The 18,438-nt window shown below is 35.0% G+C and overlaps 1 protein-coding gene across 3 annotated transcripts in view; it reads right to left on the bottom strand.

The window, feature by feature from the left end:
* Positions 1-18,438, bottom strand: part of PKIA (cAMP-dependent protein kinase inhibitor alpha) — a 99,812-nt gene that overhangs the window by 69,894 nt on the left and 11,480 nt on the right. The window contains exon 1 of one of the 3 annotated variants that reach the window (XM_060116348.1): positions 14,604-14,669. The exons of the other annotated variants lie outside the window; for them this stretch is intronic. The gene's annotated coding sequence lies outside the window, so the exon portion shown is untranslated. Of the gene's footprint in view, positions 1-14,603; positions 14,670-18,438 lie in introns of those variants that run through there. 3 annotated transcript variants of the gene reach the window in all.

Below are 18,438 nucleotides of genomic sequence, written 5' to 3'. Positions count from 1 at the left end.
AGCTAGTTTCGGACTCTCCATTTCCCTTGAACAGGTGTTAACTTCTTCCTAGAGGGTTTAACTTCATGGTTAAGAGCATGGCCTCTGGGCTCAAATCTTTTGTGCCTGAATCCTAGACATGTCACTTGTTAAGTGTGCAACTTTTGGCAAGTTTCTTACTTTCTCTAAGTCTCAATATTTAACTGTGTAATGTGGATAATATTTGTGAGGGTTAAATGTCACTGACAAACGGTAATTGGTATACATTTAAGCGCTCAATAAATTTGTCTATCAGGAGGAGTTTGGACATAGAGGGAGATGGTAAATAGATTCAGAAGGGAAATGTTAGAATTTGTTTAGAATGAACAGCTTCGAGGAATATAACAACTGAAGGGGGGGGGGTCCTCCTTCCCATTCAGCTGCTAGAAAAAGAGGTGTGTTTAACAGGACAGAGAAAACAGGTTGAAAACTGGTGGCCCTGCGGGCATTGGAGTAGGGGAAGCATGTTAGAAGTGTTTCACACACAGACTGAAGAAGCTAAATACTACACATCCAATAGAGCTGTGGATATCTATTTCAGTATGTCTGTGGGTCTATCTGTACGATGTTTCTCTTGAAAAGTCAGCAAGCGCTGTGAAGATAGAGCTCCAATCCTCTCTGACACTTGTTTAGGGGAGAGGGAGCAGCAGAGAAATCTCAGAGTGTTAAGACAATCTACAAATACCTGCAGGGACATACATTACTACTTTCCACTTTCCTCCTGGTATCAGAGCTCTCAAAGTAGTTTATACCCTTTCACTACCTTATTCATTCCCTTCATGCATCTTCCACAATCAGGCTTCTGTTTCACATTTTTTACTTCATTTTCCTCTGTAATGTTGTAATTGTAAAAATTAAGTGAACTTGCCTCAATCCTCTTCCTTCTAGTCCTCAATGAACTATGAAGTGGTAAATATATATCTTCTCTTTCTCTTATCTAGAAATCCACCCTTTAGGGTGTGAAATCCCACAGTGTGTAAGACAAAATTGTTCTCTTATAATTAACTGTGTATATATAAACCTTCGTATTCATTATATACCTTTATTATATTCAGTTGTTATTCATAATATATTTATTATATTCATATGTATATAATGAATGAGAATATCAACTTTATCCCCTTAAATTTAAGCCCTCCAGGTAATAAATATTTTTGTCTTTATGAGCTACATAGTTCCCTAACACATATTCTTTCTTTTTTTCCTTTTCTTTTCTTACAACCTTTTCAAAATGTAATAACCATTCTTAGCCCAAGGATAGATTTGACTTGTGGGCCATAGTGTGCTTACTGATGCTTTAAAATAAATAACTCTGAATTTGAGAGAAATACAACAAAACTCAATCATCAGTTATTGATGTTGGATATGGTACACTTTAATGCAAGTGAGCGACAAGTACTATGGTGAGAATATGCTTATCAGTTCCCAACACATCTGAGGAGTGAAGGTAAGTTGTGTGAAAGGAAAACAGAAATGGAGTCATTACTGGTGTGGAGAGCTCTCTCAAATGGAGCCTCTGAGGAAGCCACTGAGGAAGTGTGACTTAGGCACATCTCAGCCGAGATGGAATCTGAACTTTGAATGCCTATTGCTTTGACATAGGCATCCAGAGCATCTGCCCACATTCCAGAAACTCAAGATACTTATCGGACCCTTACCCTAAAATAACTTGTGACAGAGAATCCCTTAAGGACAAATGTTTCCTTTCCTGTGTCAGAATCATAATTCCTGCCAGACAGCTTTAACAACCTTGTACCTTTTATCTTTATAAGTCCCTGACTCTTTCTCTTCCACAAAACATCTTTGGGTTTTACCTGAATCTGAGTCTCCAGGATTGCAATTATTAAGACCCCAAATAAAACTTTGTTCTCTGCAGCCTCAATACTGATTACTGTTCGACAGTTGGGCCCCATAGTTTACGAATAAGTGAGACAAGTTCTTATCTCTTGGTTCATGACTCTGATCTCCTTTTTCTTGTTCAATTTAAATGTCATTTCCTAAGAATGACTGCCTCCTTATATTGAGATAAAGTTCTAATTTTCACCTTAGATCTAGTCATGTGACAAAGGAATTATTTTATTCCTTTGTCACATGACAAAGGAATGAGAAAATATACTCATTTTCTCAATCTCTTATGGATTGCTTTCACTTTGATACAGCAAAAATGTTACTGTTGAGAAAATTGTTTCTTTTGCCTGTTAATTTGATCCCGTCAACCTTTCCTTGTACATTTTCTATGCTACATTTAATCAATTTAAATTACTGACAGTTGATTTCCAGGCCTACCAATATACCACTTCTGCCTTTCAATACTCACTCACCTTGTTTCTTTGCACTTCTCTTTTCTGTCATTTTTGTTTCAAATTGCTCATATTTAAAAAGTCCTCCTGCAATATCATGCATAATTCACTCACAGATGTGAGGAGGAAGAGCTGTAACATCTTTCTGCCAAGGAATACACTCATTCACAAGGCCCAGTGGTTTCTCAGTTGTATGTAGGATTTTTCAGCTGGGATGGGTCTTTTATCATCTTCAAACATGCATGACTCAGCCACACATACTACCTTCATACAGTCTTCCCAGCTATAAAGTTTAGAACAAGCTTTGACTCCCAAGTATCTGCTATGGTCTGAATGTTTTATATGTCGAATTCCTATGTTGAAATTCCTATGTTGAAACTCTAATGCCCAATGTGATAGTATTAGTAGGTGAACTTTTGGGAAGTGCTTGAGTCGTAACAGTGGAACCATCATGAATTAAATGAATGCCTTATAAAAGAGGCTCCAGAGAGATCCCCTGTCCTTTCTACCATGTGAGGACACAAGGAGTTGGTGTCAGCTTATGAACCAGGAAGAAGGTCCTCACCAGAAGGCAAACATGCTAACACCTCAGTCTTGGACTTCCCAGCCTCCAGAACTGTGAGCAATAATTGCTGTTGTTATAATCTACCCAGTTGGTGGTATTTTGTTATAGCAACACGATTGGAGTAAGATAGCATCTTTCTACCCTAGAGGAATAATTCCTAGACTAATTACCTAGTAAAATTTGTGCATTACCTCAACATACACCAAGTGATGCTGGATGAGGTAAAATCCAGAAACAAGGTTGCTGAAGAGTTTTGTCATGATCTACTATCACATACTATCACATACCTCAGAGATACTACATATTTACTCGTGTTAGGAGCTTCAAGTGACAGTGGTTTTCTTCATGGCAGTGTGAACACCAGCATCACTGTTACTTGCTACTCTTAAAGGAGCCTGAATGCTTCACTCCTCTTCCTTGTTTGAGAGCTATTCCAGTTTTCACTTGGCTGATCTTCAAGCTACTTATCATAAGTGCCCATTCTCTTGATTTTCAGGAACACTTATTACTATTATATCGCTCAGGGCAATTTTAGAAGTTTAAAGCAATGAAGAGTAACTTCTTATGATAAGAAAAAAGAATAAGGTGGATTGTTGTTCATTTATTGATTATTTATGAGTAGCTGTCATATGCCAGGCATTGGGACATTGTGCTTTTGATATCAGAAGCAGTCCCTGCTTTCAAGTGGTCTCTGCTAAAGCTGGGAGGAGTTTCAACTGGACAGAATAGTATAACATAATGAGTAGATAAGTGCCAGGACAGGGTGCCAGGGTGGGAAGGAGGACACAGAGAAAGAACGAGTTTATCATGAAATATTTTTGAAGAACAGGACACCTGATTTGTGTTTTGAAGGTAATGTAGAAGTGTGAAAGACAACAAAAAAGTTTCAGAAATGAACATTCTAGGCAGAGGCTACAGCAAGATTTAAAAAGCAAGAGGGCACAAACCACAGAGCTGATCTCCCTGAGCTATGTAGCTGCTTCCCACTAGCTATCTATTTCACATTTGGTAGTGAGTGTATATATGTCCCGTGACCACCTAGAGGGGTGGGATAGGGAGGGTGGGAGGGAGACGCAAGAGGGAAGAGATATGGGGATATATGTATATATATAGCTGATTCACTTTGTTATAAAGCAGAAACTAGCACACCATTGTAAAGCAATGATACTCCAATAAAGATGTTAAAAAAATAAAATAAAAATTTAAAAAAGACAAGAGGGCATAAAGAGCAATGGTGGTTCTAAAGAACTGCCAATAGGTAAGTATGACTGGAGTATAAGATCATTTGAGCAAGTAATGCAAAAGATACCAAAATTTGCAGTGGATAATCTAAGGTAAAGATATATCACCTTTCTTTCTTTCACTCTAGAAATATTTACTGAGTGACTCTTATGTGCCAATGATTGTTGTAGGTTCTGCAGTGAAAAAACCATGACTCTACCTGCATGGAATTTGCATTCTACCTAGGGAAGAGATAGAAAATAAACCAATATGAAAATATTGATATATTATTTGGCAGATGGGAACAAACATATGGAGAAAAATATATCAGAGATGGAATAGAGCATGTGTAGGTTAATGTGTGCACCTGCATGGAGATGCACAACAGTTGTTTTTTATGGAGTGATCAAGGTCTCACTGATGTGGTGACATTTGACCAGAGACTTGAAGGTAGTCATATCCTATCTATTATCATAACCTCTAGTGTCATATTCTATTTATATGTGTATGGATTACTTTTCTAGAACATTTCCAGAAGATGAAATTGTAAATGCAAGGGCCTTTGGATGGGAGAACGTTGAGTGTTGAAAGTACAAGCTAAGAGGCTGGTGTTCCTGGTGTGGAAAGAGTGAGAAGAGCAGTGGATAAACTGGATAGCTGGTGGTGGTGAAGGGGGTGCAGAATAGATAGGGCTTTTAAGAGTCTCTTTAAGTACTTGTTCCCTTGTGGCTCCCCACCTCTTAGACAGAATCAAGGAAATGTCTAGCCCCAGGCAGTGGAGAATAGGCATTTGGTAGTTTTCGCTAAAGAGTTAAGCTTAAAAGCCTAAAATCTTTATGGACAGAGAGAAATTTTTCTAAATTTCTTCTTTACTGCATCAGAGTAATAGATGGATAAATCCAAAGAATTTTCCACAAAGGGAAAAGCACCATCAGGATTTGCATGTTTTTTGTTTTGTCTTGTTTTTTAACAAGAGGGAAGGGAAATTACCGTTACTATTTTGAATCTGAGAAAGACTGGGGTAAAAAGGGGTTAAATGGCTCATTCACTGCAAACCTGGGCTTAAGAGTAGGACAGTCAAGAGTGTTCTACATGATGCCCTCGGCCAATCACTTACTCAGAGGAGGGCCAATTACTTTTTTTAAAAATTAAATTAAATTAATTAATTTATTTATACAGCAAGTTCTTATTAGTTATCTATTTTACACATATTAGTGTATACATGGCAATCCCAATATCCCAATTCATCCCACCACCACCACCCTTGCCCCACTTTCCCCCTGTGGTGTCCATACGTTTCTTCTCTACATCTATGTCTCTATTTCTGCCTTGCAAACTGGTTCATCTGTACCATTTTTCTAGATTCTACATATATGTGTTAATATACGATATTTGTTTTTCTCTTTCTGACTTACTTCACTCTGTATGACAGTCTCTAGATCCATCCACGTCTCTACAAATGACCCAAGTTCATTCCATTTTATGTATGTACTACGTCTTTGTTATCCATTCGTCTGTCAATGGGCATTTAAGTTGCTTCCATGACTTGGCTATTGTAAATAGTGCTGCAATGAACATTGGGGTGCATGTATCTTTTTGAATTATAGTCTTCTCTGGGTATGTGCCAGTAGTGGGATTGCTAGGTCATATGGTAGTTCTATTTTTATTTTTTTAAGGAAACTCCATACTGTTCTCCATAGTGGTTGTATCAATTTACATTCCCACCAGCAGTGCAAGAGGGTTCCCTTTTCTCCACACCCTCTCCAGCATTTGTTGCTTGTAGATTTTCTGATGATGCCCATTCTAATCCGTGTGACTTTCAATAGGCTTCCCTGGGGCAGTAGTGATTATCTTCCCAATAGCTTGGGCAGCTTGGTGAAGAAGGTCAGAGGCTGACTTCAGCTTTTCATAGCTCTGGATCTTTCTACTTCGTAGAAAGTAGAAAGTAGTACTTCATTCCTTTTACTTGAGCAGTGGTCCATCAAATATGTAACAGCAGCAGAAGTTTCTCCTAGAAACTTGTTAGAAATGCAAATTTCCAGCTGAGGCTCTGGAAATCATTGTTTTGACAAGCCTTCTGATTCTCACTAAAGCTTGAAACCTATTGCTCTCCTTCTGATCTGAGAGAGAGGGAGAGGGGGAAAGATAGAGAAAGCCCAGGAAAGAATGCTGGAAAGTAAATTCAGATAGCTTTTTATATGTGGTTTTTACTGTAGTAACTTACAAATGGTTGAAAAAAAACCCCACAAATTGAAACATGTAGCTACTTTAAGGACTCTTTAGCAGAAATCAATCTTATTCCCGATCTATTACTTAATAGATCATTTCCTCATAGGGATGACTAACAGCAATTCAACAGAAAATGCTTTTTATATTTAAATAACACTTTCTGTTCCAAGATGTCAAAATGTTTGACAAGTGGTCAAAATGCAGCTCACTAATATTCTCAACCCCATGGTAGTAAATAACCCACATCTACCATCACTGCTGTTTACTGGTGATTTCTTGTCTGGGAAAGTTGAAGCGCCTTCTCTATCTCTGTAGAAAGTCAATGACTAAAGGAGAAAACGTCCTTCTTCTTGGTTCCCATAGGAAACCAAACTGATAAATTACTCACTGACTTCTATTATTGCATCTCAAGGATAGTTAACAATGCTCATCAAGGAAAAATCCCAAAGAACATTCTTGCCCTATCTCTGATTAAACCTGATTTTGGAAAATCATCTGGCTCAATCTACATTTAATTACAATATGAATGCTACTTAATTCCCTATTACTTCTGATTATACAGGATCAATGCCACTTGAAGAGTAAGAAGCAAAGGTTCACTACATTGGGGTCTCCTTGACAGCCAAGCCTCTGCCTTAGTCATTTTGACTCCCTAGTGACCAGCTTGGTATCTGGAATAGTATATGCGATCAGTAATTATTTCTTGAATGTATGATGTATGAATGAGTCAAGATATTTTTAGAGTTGGAGTCATGGCTCAAGAGGAGAAAACGTGGTTTAAAAAAGACTACTACATTCTCAGAAGCCGGTGCTGCAATGAATGCTAATAACAACTTGACAGTGTCCTCTGTCATTGCAAATAATGTGATACCAACACCTACTAATCAATCAAAAACAGACTTTCAGAATTCAAATTTGGATAGGATTTTGAGCTGGGGATTCCTCTCACCCACCTTTTCCTATGATAAAACTTGGAACTGTAGTGTCAACAGATAATATGTCAGTTTTCCACTTAAAATTGGAAAATTTAATCTAATTTCGGAGGCATGAAATAAAACTGATGGGCAAATATCAGAATTTCCATCAATGAAAAAGCTTAATTTCTAAAATGCTGAAGGTTAGTTTATCAAAATACTGAAATTGCCTCATATCATAAGTCAAAGCACCCCCTCTTTACTAAATAAGGAGCTATAAAGTTGTACAATTACTGTCAATAATTTTTTTACTTGGTTTGAAAAAATGTTCCTTGTTTTAAATAAAACAAAGTTCAACTGAAGTGACTATATATCATCCGTCTTGTAAAACTCTTTGTGTTAGATTTCTTCTATCCCCAAAATGCCAACCATGCATATTAAACTAACTCTTGTTTTTTGCGTATGATTTCTGTACATCTTTCCTATTTGAATTTTAATGTTAAGTACCCTTTCTTAGAGTGTGGATTGTAACCACTCTGTTTAACACTCTATCACCAGTACCTAGAATAGTGCCTGCCACATAAGAAACACTTAATAAAATTTCTAAATTATCTTGGTTAATATCCATACTCATCCTAGCTTTAAGCACATGAAGACAGAAATAGGTTCCAACTGCATAAGAACACGTGAATAATCCAGAGTAAATGTTAACTGTAAGTACAAGTTATCTGTTGATTTAAATACAGAACATGTCTGAGATTTGGAATTACTTCCTAATAACCCTGAGTCAGAGCTGTGGTAAAGGCTTACTGGGGGTATGTTACCATTTTCTGAATACATACTCAGAAGAGGAAGAAGTTGGTGAGAGAGCATGCAAGATTTTCCAGGCTCAAAATGGAACTTGACTCATCTGCATGGAAACATCCAGCGAAACACAGAAGAGCTCACTCTTCTGCTGGATTAAGCTCACCCTGGTGAATGGAATGGAGCAGAAACAAGAGACTGAGGTCTAGGTTTTGAGGATCTTCACTCCACTTACCTGCTTTCACAGGACCAGGCAACGGACAAGAAGAAATGTGGGAACTGTTGCTCTGTACCTCTAAACAAACACAGTCACCCTATGTAATAGAATGTGTCATAAATCTGACCAATCAGAATAATTCCTCCTTTCTTGGTGGAGTAGCTCTGATAGAAATGGACAGAGCTGGGCTCTCGGGGTGGGAAGGGGGTGGTTTCCTTCTGTTACAGGCTCTAAATTTTCTTCAATTTTCCTATGATTTAAGCCTAACTAAAATTTATGGACTTTTGAAAAAGAGTAGGTACTAAAATTAAATAAGCTGAGTGTTGAGGGTGAAAAATATGATAACAATTTTAAGAAAATGTAGAATTATTACTATGAGAATTACCAAAACTGTGTTTGTTTCAAATATGAGCCTGCTATAGCATTTTAATTATGAATAGAATTAAACAAATTCACTTGCTGTCTCCATCTGACAATATTACCAGAGACTTCCCTTAAGGAAATTTAAAATTATTTATTCTATGTAAATCTCTACAAGTCCTTAATTTCAACCTTATTGTAAGAAATAACACAGAGTATCAACAAGCTGGCAGAATTCTGACAATTCTCCTGCCTCCCTCCATTCCGCCTTCTTTTCCTCTTTCCCTCCCTCCCTTTCCCTCCTCTTCCCTCACTCCCTTTCTTTTCACAAAGCAAGTAAATGGGTATATAGCAAATAGTAGGGATCACACGCTTTCATTACAGGGGTTGGGAATGTGGACTCTCACAAAAACAGACTTGATTTTAAATATTCTATCTGCACCTTACTAGCTGTGTGACCATGAATAATTTAATCATTCTGTGTCTCAGTTTGTCCGGCTGTAAAATAGGTGCAAAGAGTACCTACCTCTTAGAATTGTTGTGAGGGGGGATTCCAATTGGTTTTAAAACAGTATTTAGCACAGAGGAAGGATAATAATTGTTATTTTTCACTTCTCTGAATATATAAAACATTTAGTATTGGGATTCATCATCTCAAAATCTAACAGTCACTGATGTGACTATCTGATTTGCTAAATGAAGAAAACAATTGTTAAAGTAATTATTTCTTTAGTTTCTCATTTTGTTTTTTTAACTGAAAACCAGAATCACCATTTCTTGGTATTATCTGTTATCAATGAACAGTATAAGACTATAATATTATTTTTGACAAGGCACTGAATATTTGAAATGAAGAAAACTAAGAAATAGTAGTAAATAAAACTTCTACTAATCCCAAGTGAAAGATGAAATTAATGATGATATATATGTGAAAACTCTGGAGAAGTCATACAGAAAGAACCTCAAGTAAGTACTTGAGGCACACTTGAAATTCAAATGACACTAAATGACTAATTCTTAAATCAAGAACCCTTCACTAAAATTAAAAACACAAATGCTTTCTTTTTCTTGATTTCTTGTAGAAACTGAAAGAGTACTCGGTAGGTGTCAGACTATTTTAAAAAGCAGGTTATAGAGATGATATTTCAGGAGCGTAAAAATACTAAGGCGGATCTCATAAATGATTGGTATATTATTTAATTCAGGTTAACATCAGAATTGTCAATGTTTGCTTATTAAGCAATGCAATCCTTTAGGTAGGAAGCATGGTTCTTTGAAGAAGTTTATAGACACAAGATACACAAACTGGAATATGGTGAAAAAACAGACAGTATAGATTTTTTAAAATTAAACCTAAGAATTATTTAACATGGCCATTTCTTTGGGTTGAAGAAAGAAATTCATATAGATTTTCCTGGTTCAGTCTCCAGTGAGGTCTATAGGCAAATTTGTAACTAGAGCAAGATTCAGACCTATTTCTATTTTTGTGCTTACCTCTTAAATATGTCCAGTTTCTACAGCATAGAGGAAAGCACTAGATTGGCCATGGCATGAAACAGGTTAGAATTCTGGCCCTGCCACTTAATAACTGTGTACAGCTTAAATGGGCAATTTGCTAAACTTCATGAATTTCAATTCCCACCCTCCAACCCCCACCCTGGGCAAAATGAGTATAATCCTTTTTCTACCAACTCTAGAGAGTTAGGATGGTCTGAGGAGAAAATGTATATAAAAATGCTTTGAAAATTATTTAATGCTTTAAAAATATTATTTATCATTATTATTTCAAGATGAGGGAAAACTCCCCCTCCTCTAATATATTCAGGTTTTTATGGCCAGCTAGATCTTCCAGAAAGCTACATAAAAACTGAACATTTTAACAACACTCAGCAATGTTTAGATGTTAAAAAAAAATTACCCAAACTGGCACATTTCTTCTTAAACAGTTCTAAAAGTAATATATACATATTGCAATGAATTTGGAAATACAGAATGAGAACAGGAGGAAGTAAAGGTCACCCTGACTCTCTTATTTCTTGAGTTAACCATTGATAAATAATTTTTAGATTTTCTTTGGGTCTTTTTTCTCTATGTGTGTGATATTCAAAACCAAGTTGTGAATATGCTGTATTTATTATTTACCATTCTTCTCTTCTCACTTGACATTTTACAAAAAAGCAATTTTAATTTGTTAGTTTCTGTATTGTTTCCGATTCTAAGCATCATAAAATACTTAATAGTGAAGGTTACCTATGAGTTATTATGTAAAAAAAAGTTCAGCATATATAACCCAAATAAATATATTAGAAATTCATATGCTTTAAAGCAGTGATCCCCAACTGTTTTTGAACTAGGGACCGGTTTCGTGGAAGACAATTTTTCCACCAACAGGGTGGGAGGGCGAGGATAGTTGGTTCAGGCTGTAATGCAAGCGATGGCGAGCCATGGGGAGAAGCAGATGAAACTTCTGATCGCTCGCCCGCCGCCCACCTCCTGCTGTGCGGCCCGGTTCCTAACACAGCCAGGGGTTTGGGGACCTCTGCTTTAAAGGATATCCTTATGTTTTTAAGTGATTGACCATTTCAAAAGTTTCATAGACAATTCCAATATTTATATTTAATTAAAGACCATGAAACTTTTTTTAGTATTTTTAAATAAAAGATAGTTAAAGATTACTTCATTTAAAAGCTGATAACAAACCTCTAGAACACTTCCTTCTACTTAAGTGAGGTGTTAGACAAAAAAAGCACTATAGAAATATAGATTATACTTGACTTTAAATAAAACTCTGAATAAATACTATAGAATTGTTATCTCCCTTTTATTCTGTTAATAATTGGCAATAGGAATATTATGGAGAATGATTGAAGCTTCATAGTCATATGTCAATTACCAAGATCACATTTGTGTGATACAATGAATTTGCAAAGGTAGACTATCAAATATATTTTATTGTCAAAGGTGGTCTGCCAACCAGCAAGTCATTTCATAAGTTATGCTCTAAAATATATAATTTACTGATACCCAAGAGACATCTCGGTATGTCATTAATAGTGCAGGAACTCTAAGCCAGGGATATTTTTGTCTTTATAATTAATTTGAGACAGCAGCTAATAAAAACCAGAATAATAACACTAATAACCTTCAAATTAATTTTTACCCTAAGCTATAGCAATTTCAACAGAAGTTAGTATATTTACATACCAAGTTAAAATTCCTAAACTAGTATAACAATTGATTCAGTGTTTTTATGAAATACTACCTGTGTAATATTTCATTAAAATAATAAAATGAGAACAATATAGAAATGTCATAAATATTTGTGTCCTAGAAAGGATTTAGAGGGAATTTCTGGTAGTATAAATTAATACATGATTAATCATATTACTTTTGTTTATAAAGCATCCAAACATACACATCTGTAATCTTATATGTCTTTACCATCAAGAGAAATATATTCCAGAATTAATTTTAAAAACACTGCTTTTACTGTGCTTATGTTTTCTAGTTGAGAAGTCTGGACTTTAAGCATTTTTAAATTATAGAACTAATCAGAAAGCAGGAGGAAACCAACAATACAACTGATGGCATTTGTTAATATAAACCTTTGTGTAAAAATGTTATGAAATTAAGAATGGAAAAATAATAGAATTATTAATCAACAAATGGCTATTTAAAAAAAAAATCTAGTTAATAGTATACTACCTGGGTTATTCTCTTACTTGAAAAAATTACAGTATATTAGGATGTCTTAATTTGGAACTATATAACTGCCACTCTAGTGTTTCTAGTTTTACTAGAAGAGTGCATTTTTTTGGTATAAGTGTAAGAAAAAAAAAAAACTGGAAAGTTCCATAGTGCAGTTTCCCTCCTCCCTTTCCCCAACAGAAAAAATAAGAAATACTGTACCTAACCAACGGATCTGATGATTCCAAAAGGGACAAGTCTCTATTCTGAAACACTATTCAAGTCAGAACATTCCAGATTAGGATTTTGTGAGACACTGGAAAATTATGGCATGAAAAATAGAAGAATATTTCTAATGCACTATAAAATGTATTCCTCAAAGCAAAAGAGCTAATGGAAGGCCAGAGCACTTAATGGATAAAATATAATCAAATGAAACAGAAGCATGTCCCAAGCTGAAAGGGAACAATATCACTATTCTCACATAATTTGATAGTAGTTATAACCCAGTAAGATCAGGTTTAAAAACATTTAAATATATATAAATACACATATGTATAAGTAACATATATAGCACCTGAAGTAAATACATGTTCATATTCATATATTAAAGAATCACTTTGAAATTTTAAAAATATTTTTTTAACTATTAAAAAATAAACAGCTAGTGAAAAAATAAGTTTTCTTTGAAAAACTTGACTCTGGAAACAAAGGTTCTTCAAATGCTTCTCCAAGAACTTGTGTGTTTATTTTAAATATAATCAAATAAAAAAATAAAAATAAAAATTAAATAAATATAATCAAATATTTGAAATAGAAGGCAAATGTTCATGAAAACAGACATATATACATGCATATATATATATTTACACACATAATTGGCTAAGTATAATTAATATATATAATACACATGAAATACAGATCTCCCTTAACTTACTATGGCATTGCATCCTGATAAACCCATCATCAATTGAAAATATCATAAATTGTAAATGTTTATACTACACCCAATCTACCAGCCATCATAGTTTAGCCTAGTCTACCTTAAATGTGCTCAGAACAATCACATTAGCCTAAAGTTGGGCAAAATCATCTAACAGAAAGCCTATTTTATAATAATCTGTTGAATAACTCATTTGTTTTATTGAATACTGTACTGAAAGTGAAAATCAGAACGGTTGTTAAGTGTGTCAGTTGTGATCGAGTTGAGTTGCTGAGTGGGAGGCGTGGCTTGCTGCTGCTGCCCAGCATCACAAGAGAGCATCATGCTGCATATCAGTAGTCTGGGAAAAGTACAGTTTCTACTCTAAATTCAAAGTATACTTAGAAAAACTTCACACTACAGTTTCTACTAAACGAGTATCGCTTTCGCACCATGGTAAAGTTGAAAAATTGGTAAGTCGAACCATTGTAATTCGGGGAATGTCTGTATATAAATTTTTGTATAATATATGCATATACGTGTATGCACATTTATATTTAAAACAGGAATTTAGACCGTTTGCTACATCTCATCTTAGAAGCAGACTATGCCCAAAACCTATGCCTCAAGCCTTTGGTGAATAGCTAATGAATTCAGTATTCAAACAGGGATTAAAAATATTGATTTGGAAATTCAGGACAAACTTACTACTAAAAATGTTTTACACTTTTTACTTAAAAGAACATAGATAGGTACACATGATTAGACTCTACCAATTGAAATAAATTATTGCCGATTTGGCTAGAGTTGTTGATCACCACAAAATTCTCTCTTGTGGACAACTATGGCTTACATATGAAATGGAAGGCTTTAGGCAGTTTTTGTACTTGTTTCCTTAGACCTAAATGGTCCACATAATGATAAAAAGTCAAATAAGAAAAAAATGTAAAATTATGTGCTTTTTAAGCCCAACAAAATGTTATCATACTAAAGCTCGTCTGTGTACTAACAGTGCAGTTTTTATAGGCAGGTGTTTCTGGTACTAAAGTTTTCACATTAATTGAAGCTCTAGTTTTGATTTCAGTTTAAAGGTGTTGCTAGTGATTGAATCTACTTAGTAGTGCACATTTATGAATAAGACTCTGAATATTAAAATTCTTACATGTACTCTCTAAATTCATTGAGATTCAGTAAAATAGAAAGATATCATATACCAAGAAGATTCCTTTGTATATGATGTACAATGGAGTAACAGATTAATTTTCCTTTTTGGACAACTTAATGATATTGATTAACATTAAAAAACTTCAAAGTTACATATTAAAAAAAAAGATTGGGGTACAAGGCAGATAATTAGTAGTATTACCTTTAAAGGCTTTTGTTACAGGAAGTGAATGTTAACAACTCTTTATAAATTAAAGTTGCCCTCTCCCAGGAACTTCAACACTGTATCAGAAAAAAATAAAATAAAATTGTCAACTATTGCTTTTAAGAAAGGGAACAATTCCCATTTTCTATAACATTACTTCTGAAATCAACATCCTTATTCAACAACCTTGATATCATTTCTGATAATGAGTCAGTGAAAAGAGTGATTAGACAAATGGTACAATTCAGAAAGAAAATAAGATGCAGAAAGAAATTCAGAAAGAAAATAAGATGCCAACTGAGTTTTCCCAGGTCATCCAATCAACTCCTTGCAGAGTTAAAAATAGAAGTTAAGACTAATTCCTGCAGCTACTGCCAGATCAGAGCCTGACAACTTTGCATTGTGGTAGCTTCAACCTCTCCTACTACTGGGATTACCTGCATTGAGACATCTTCCTATGAGGTTCAGTCATTTCAAGGTTTGGTTTAAAATGGAGAGGGGTAGGAAAAGGTTCATAATTTTAGGGAAAATCTGTGGTAATGAGATCTCATTGTAAACTGCTCACGAGAATTAGAAAGATAAAAATTGGAAATATTTACTAACCCTTACTATGTCTCAAACACTGCAGTAAGTTCCCTTTTATGTTATCTTCTTTAATCTTCGCAACAACCTTGTGATTTTCCTGTTTTAAATATCCAGAAACAATTAACAGTGGTTAAGTAACTTACACTAAGTCATAGAGATAGAAAACAATAGAGGTAGGATTCAAACTAAGTGAGGTTCAAAGTTCAAATTCACTTCCTGAAAAATATGATTAGAACATAAATGGTAGCCAAAACTCCCCAAAATAAATTAAAAAATTAAAATAAAGAGAGAAAGGAGGGAAGGAGGGCCTAATGATCTGCATACCTTAAAAATAATGTTTAGAACTTTTTGATTGATCTTAAAAATGACCAAAAGCTAGCTGCCTGAGAGATCTAAGAATAAAATTATTAACAAACTAAACAAAAAACACTGATTTTTATACTCACTCACTTTGAGATCAACCCAATTGCTTTCCTTTCATAACACTGTACTGCCATTTTATTTCATTTTCTATTATATTTATTAAGTGATAATTTAAAGACAAGTATTTTGCCTAACAGGTTAATGATTTTTTTTCTTTTCTTCTAAATGATGACCAAGATGCCAATCCTCCTCCCCTTATTCAATGGACTAATTAGTGTCAGATCATTTTAGTGTCATATTTAATTTTTGTGGTGAAATAGTGATTTCACAAACCCTGTGAAGATGTTACACATCCACTATAACATGCATGCAGGTGGAAAAAAATTTCAACGGATGTAGATTTTGCTTTTGCTATGATTGTATTCTTTACAATCGATGAGATAGAAAAAGACATAGAGATAAGAGAACTGTTGACTAATATTTTCTTATTAAAATCTGTATCTTGGGCTTCCCTGGTGGCGTACTGGTTAAGAATCCGCCTGTCAAAGCAGGAGACACGGGTTCGAACCCTGGTCTGGGAAGATCCCACATGCCACAAAGCAACTAAGCCCATGCACCACAACTACTGAGCCTGTGCTCTAGAGCCCGCAAGCCACAACTAAGGAGCCCGTGCGCCCCAACTACTGAAGCTGGAGTGCACTAGAGCCCGTGCTCTGCAACAAGAGAAGCCATCGCAATGAGAAGCCTGTGCCCACAATGAAGAGTAGCCCCCGCTCCCCGCAACTAGACAAAGCCCATGCACAGCAACGAAGAACCAACACCGCCAGAAATAAATAAATAAATAAATTACTTTAAAAAATAAATAAAATCGGTATCTTGCATTTTCAATTTTCTAAAAGTTCAAATCCATTGTAGTTGAAAAAAGAAGACTAATGTCATATGTTTCCTTGTCCTGAGTAAATGGACTGTGCTTGGTTGAGTGTCTTTTTTTTTTTAATTGCCAAAATTTCTTTTTTATTATTTTTATATCTACTAGTACTTATTTGAATTCTACTCACTGTTTTTTTTTTTTCATCTTTATTGGAATACAGTTGCTTTACAATGGTGTGTTAGTTTCTGCTTTATAACAAAATGAATCAGTTATACATATACATATGTTCCCATATCTCTTCCCTCCTGCATCTCCCTCCCTCCTACTCTCCATTTCCCACCCCTCTAGGTGGTCACAAAGCACCAAGCTGATCTCCCTGTGCTATGCGGCTGCTTCCCACCAGCTATCTATTTTACGTTTGGTAGTGTATATATGTCCATGCCACTCTCTCACTTTGTCACAGCTTACCCTTCCCCCTCCCCATATCCTAAAGTCCATTCACTAGTAGGTCTGTGTCTTTATTCTCGTCTTACCCCTAGGTTCTTCATGACATTCTTTTTTTCTTAGATTCCATATATATGTGTTAGCATATGGTATTTGTCTTTCTCTTTCTGACTTCCTGGTTGAGTGTCTTGAACTGCTCAAACTTTAAGGTCCATCACCTCTAATTTCCACCTTACCAAAACCTCAGAAAAGAAACAGGAGAAAGGGTAGTGCCATCCATAACTCATTCCCACCACACCTACAAAAATAATCACGAGGAACTTGTGTAGAATACCAATTCTTTTGGATTAGGAAGGCAGTTTTCAAAATTAAATGGTATTGATTCATTTGGTTGCTTAATAAATATCTTGCAAATGCCTATAATAAAGCCAAATACCAAACTGACCGTTTAACTTGCAGAAATTTTTACGTTCTTGATATTTTACTATTTTAAAGTAACAGTTTACATTTGAGTGCTTACCATAATATATGATACCAATAAGCTCCCTAGAAATCTAAACATTTATAAAATACACCAAATGCTGCTGTCTCATGCCTTGCTTTGCAATCCTGGATTGCTTTCTAATATGGAGATGATGTAAGAAATATAATCTGGATATCTCTTCTACAGGATCACCAGCCATGTCTCAACTAACTTTTATCAGTAGAGACTCTCAGTATGTACATATTTATTTATTATAAAACTATTTGGTACTGATCATTAGGTAATTCTGGTAAATGTGGGCATGTAATAATAGTTAAGAATGTCAGCCCCATTTCATTTCAGCTTGATCCACTGCTGGAAAGCACAAATTAGATGAAATCAATTTCCCCAAGAACAACTCACTTCCTTGAGATGAGAGATAAACTTGGATGAACAATGATTTGTCACAATTTATTTTTGAGGGTAGTAGTTTAAAAAAAGTGCTAATGTAATCTTTTCAGAATGAATCCTTTTAAAAATGCATTAATTGTCTAGTGAATAAAGCTTATAATTAAAAACTTATACATAAAATTTTACTTTTCTAAATTTTTACATATGACCATATATAACAAATATTGAAATCTTAAAATCTTTGTTATCTTTAAAATTTGATGGACTTTAAATCTGAATTTGGATTTGGTGAGTCTGACGGATTATTCTTAGTGACTCTATTGGGTACCACCAATTCAGATTCAACATTATTTCTGCAAGTCTCAAAAGAATTAAATTTTGTGAATGGATAGAGGGTATTAGCATCCTGGTTGTTTTTCACTACATTGAGATTACCAGAGAACCTGAGTGTGAAAGATCATGGAGAGGAGTGTAAGAAATGGCACTAAAGGTATCACTGACTTCTCTCTATTTACTCAGATTCTGCAGTATACAACAGAAGGAACAAAACAGGTTGTGTTGCTGCTACTGTTGCAATGACCAAGGATCCTCAGTCTCATAGCCATTGCAGTCCATTGTTTAAGATGTGAGCTTGTTGTTGCTTATTCAGGCAAAAGTCAGAATGCTTATTTGTTTTATGTCTGTTTTTTAATGAG

This window comes from Mesoplodon densirostris, chromosome 13, assembly GCF_025265405.1.
Source record: "Mesoplodon densirostris isolate mMesDen1 chromosome 13, mMesDen1 primary haplotype, whole genome shotgun sequence".
NCBI classification, from domain to species: Eukaryota; Metazoa; Chordata; class Mammalia; order Artiodactyla; family Ziphiidae; genus Mesoplodon; species Mesoplodon densirostris.
This window is presented reverse-complemented; position numbering and strand designations above follow the sequence as displayed.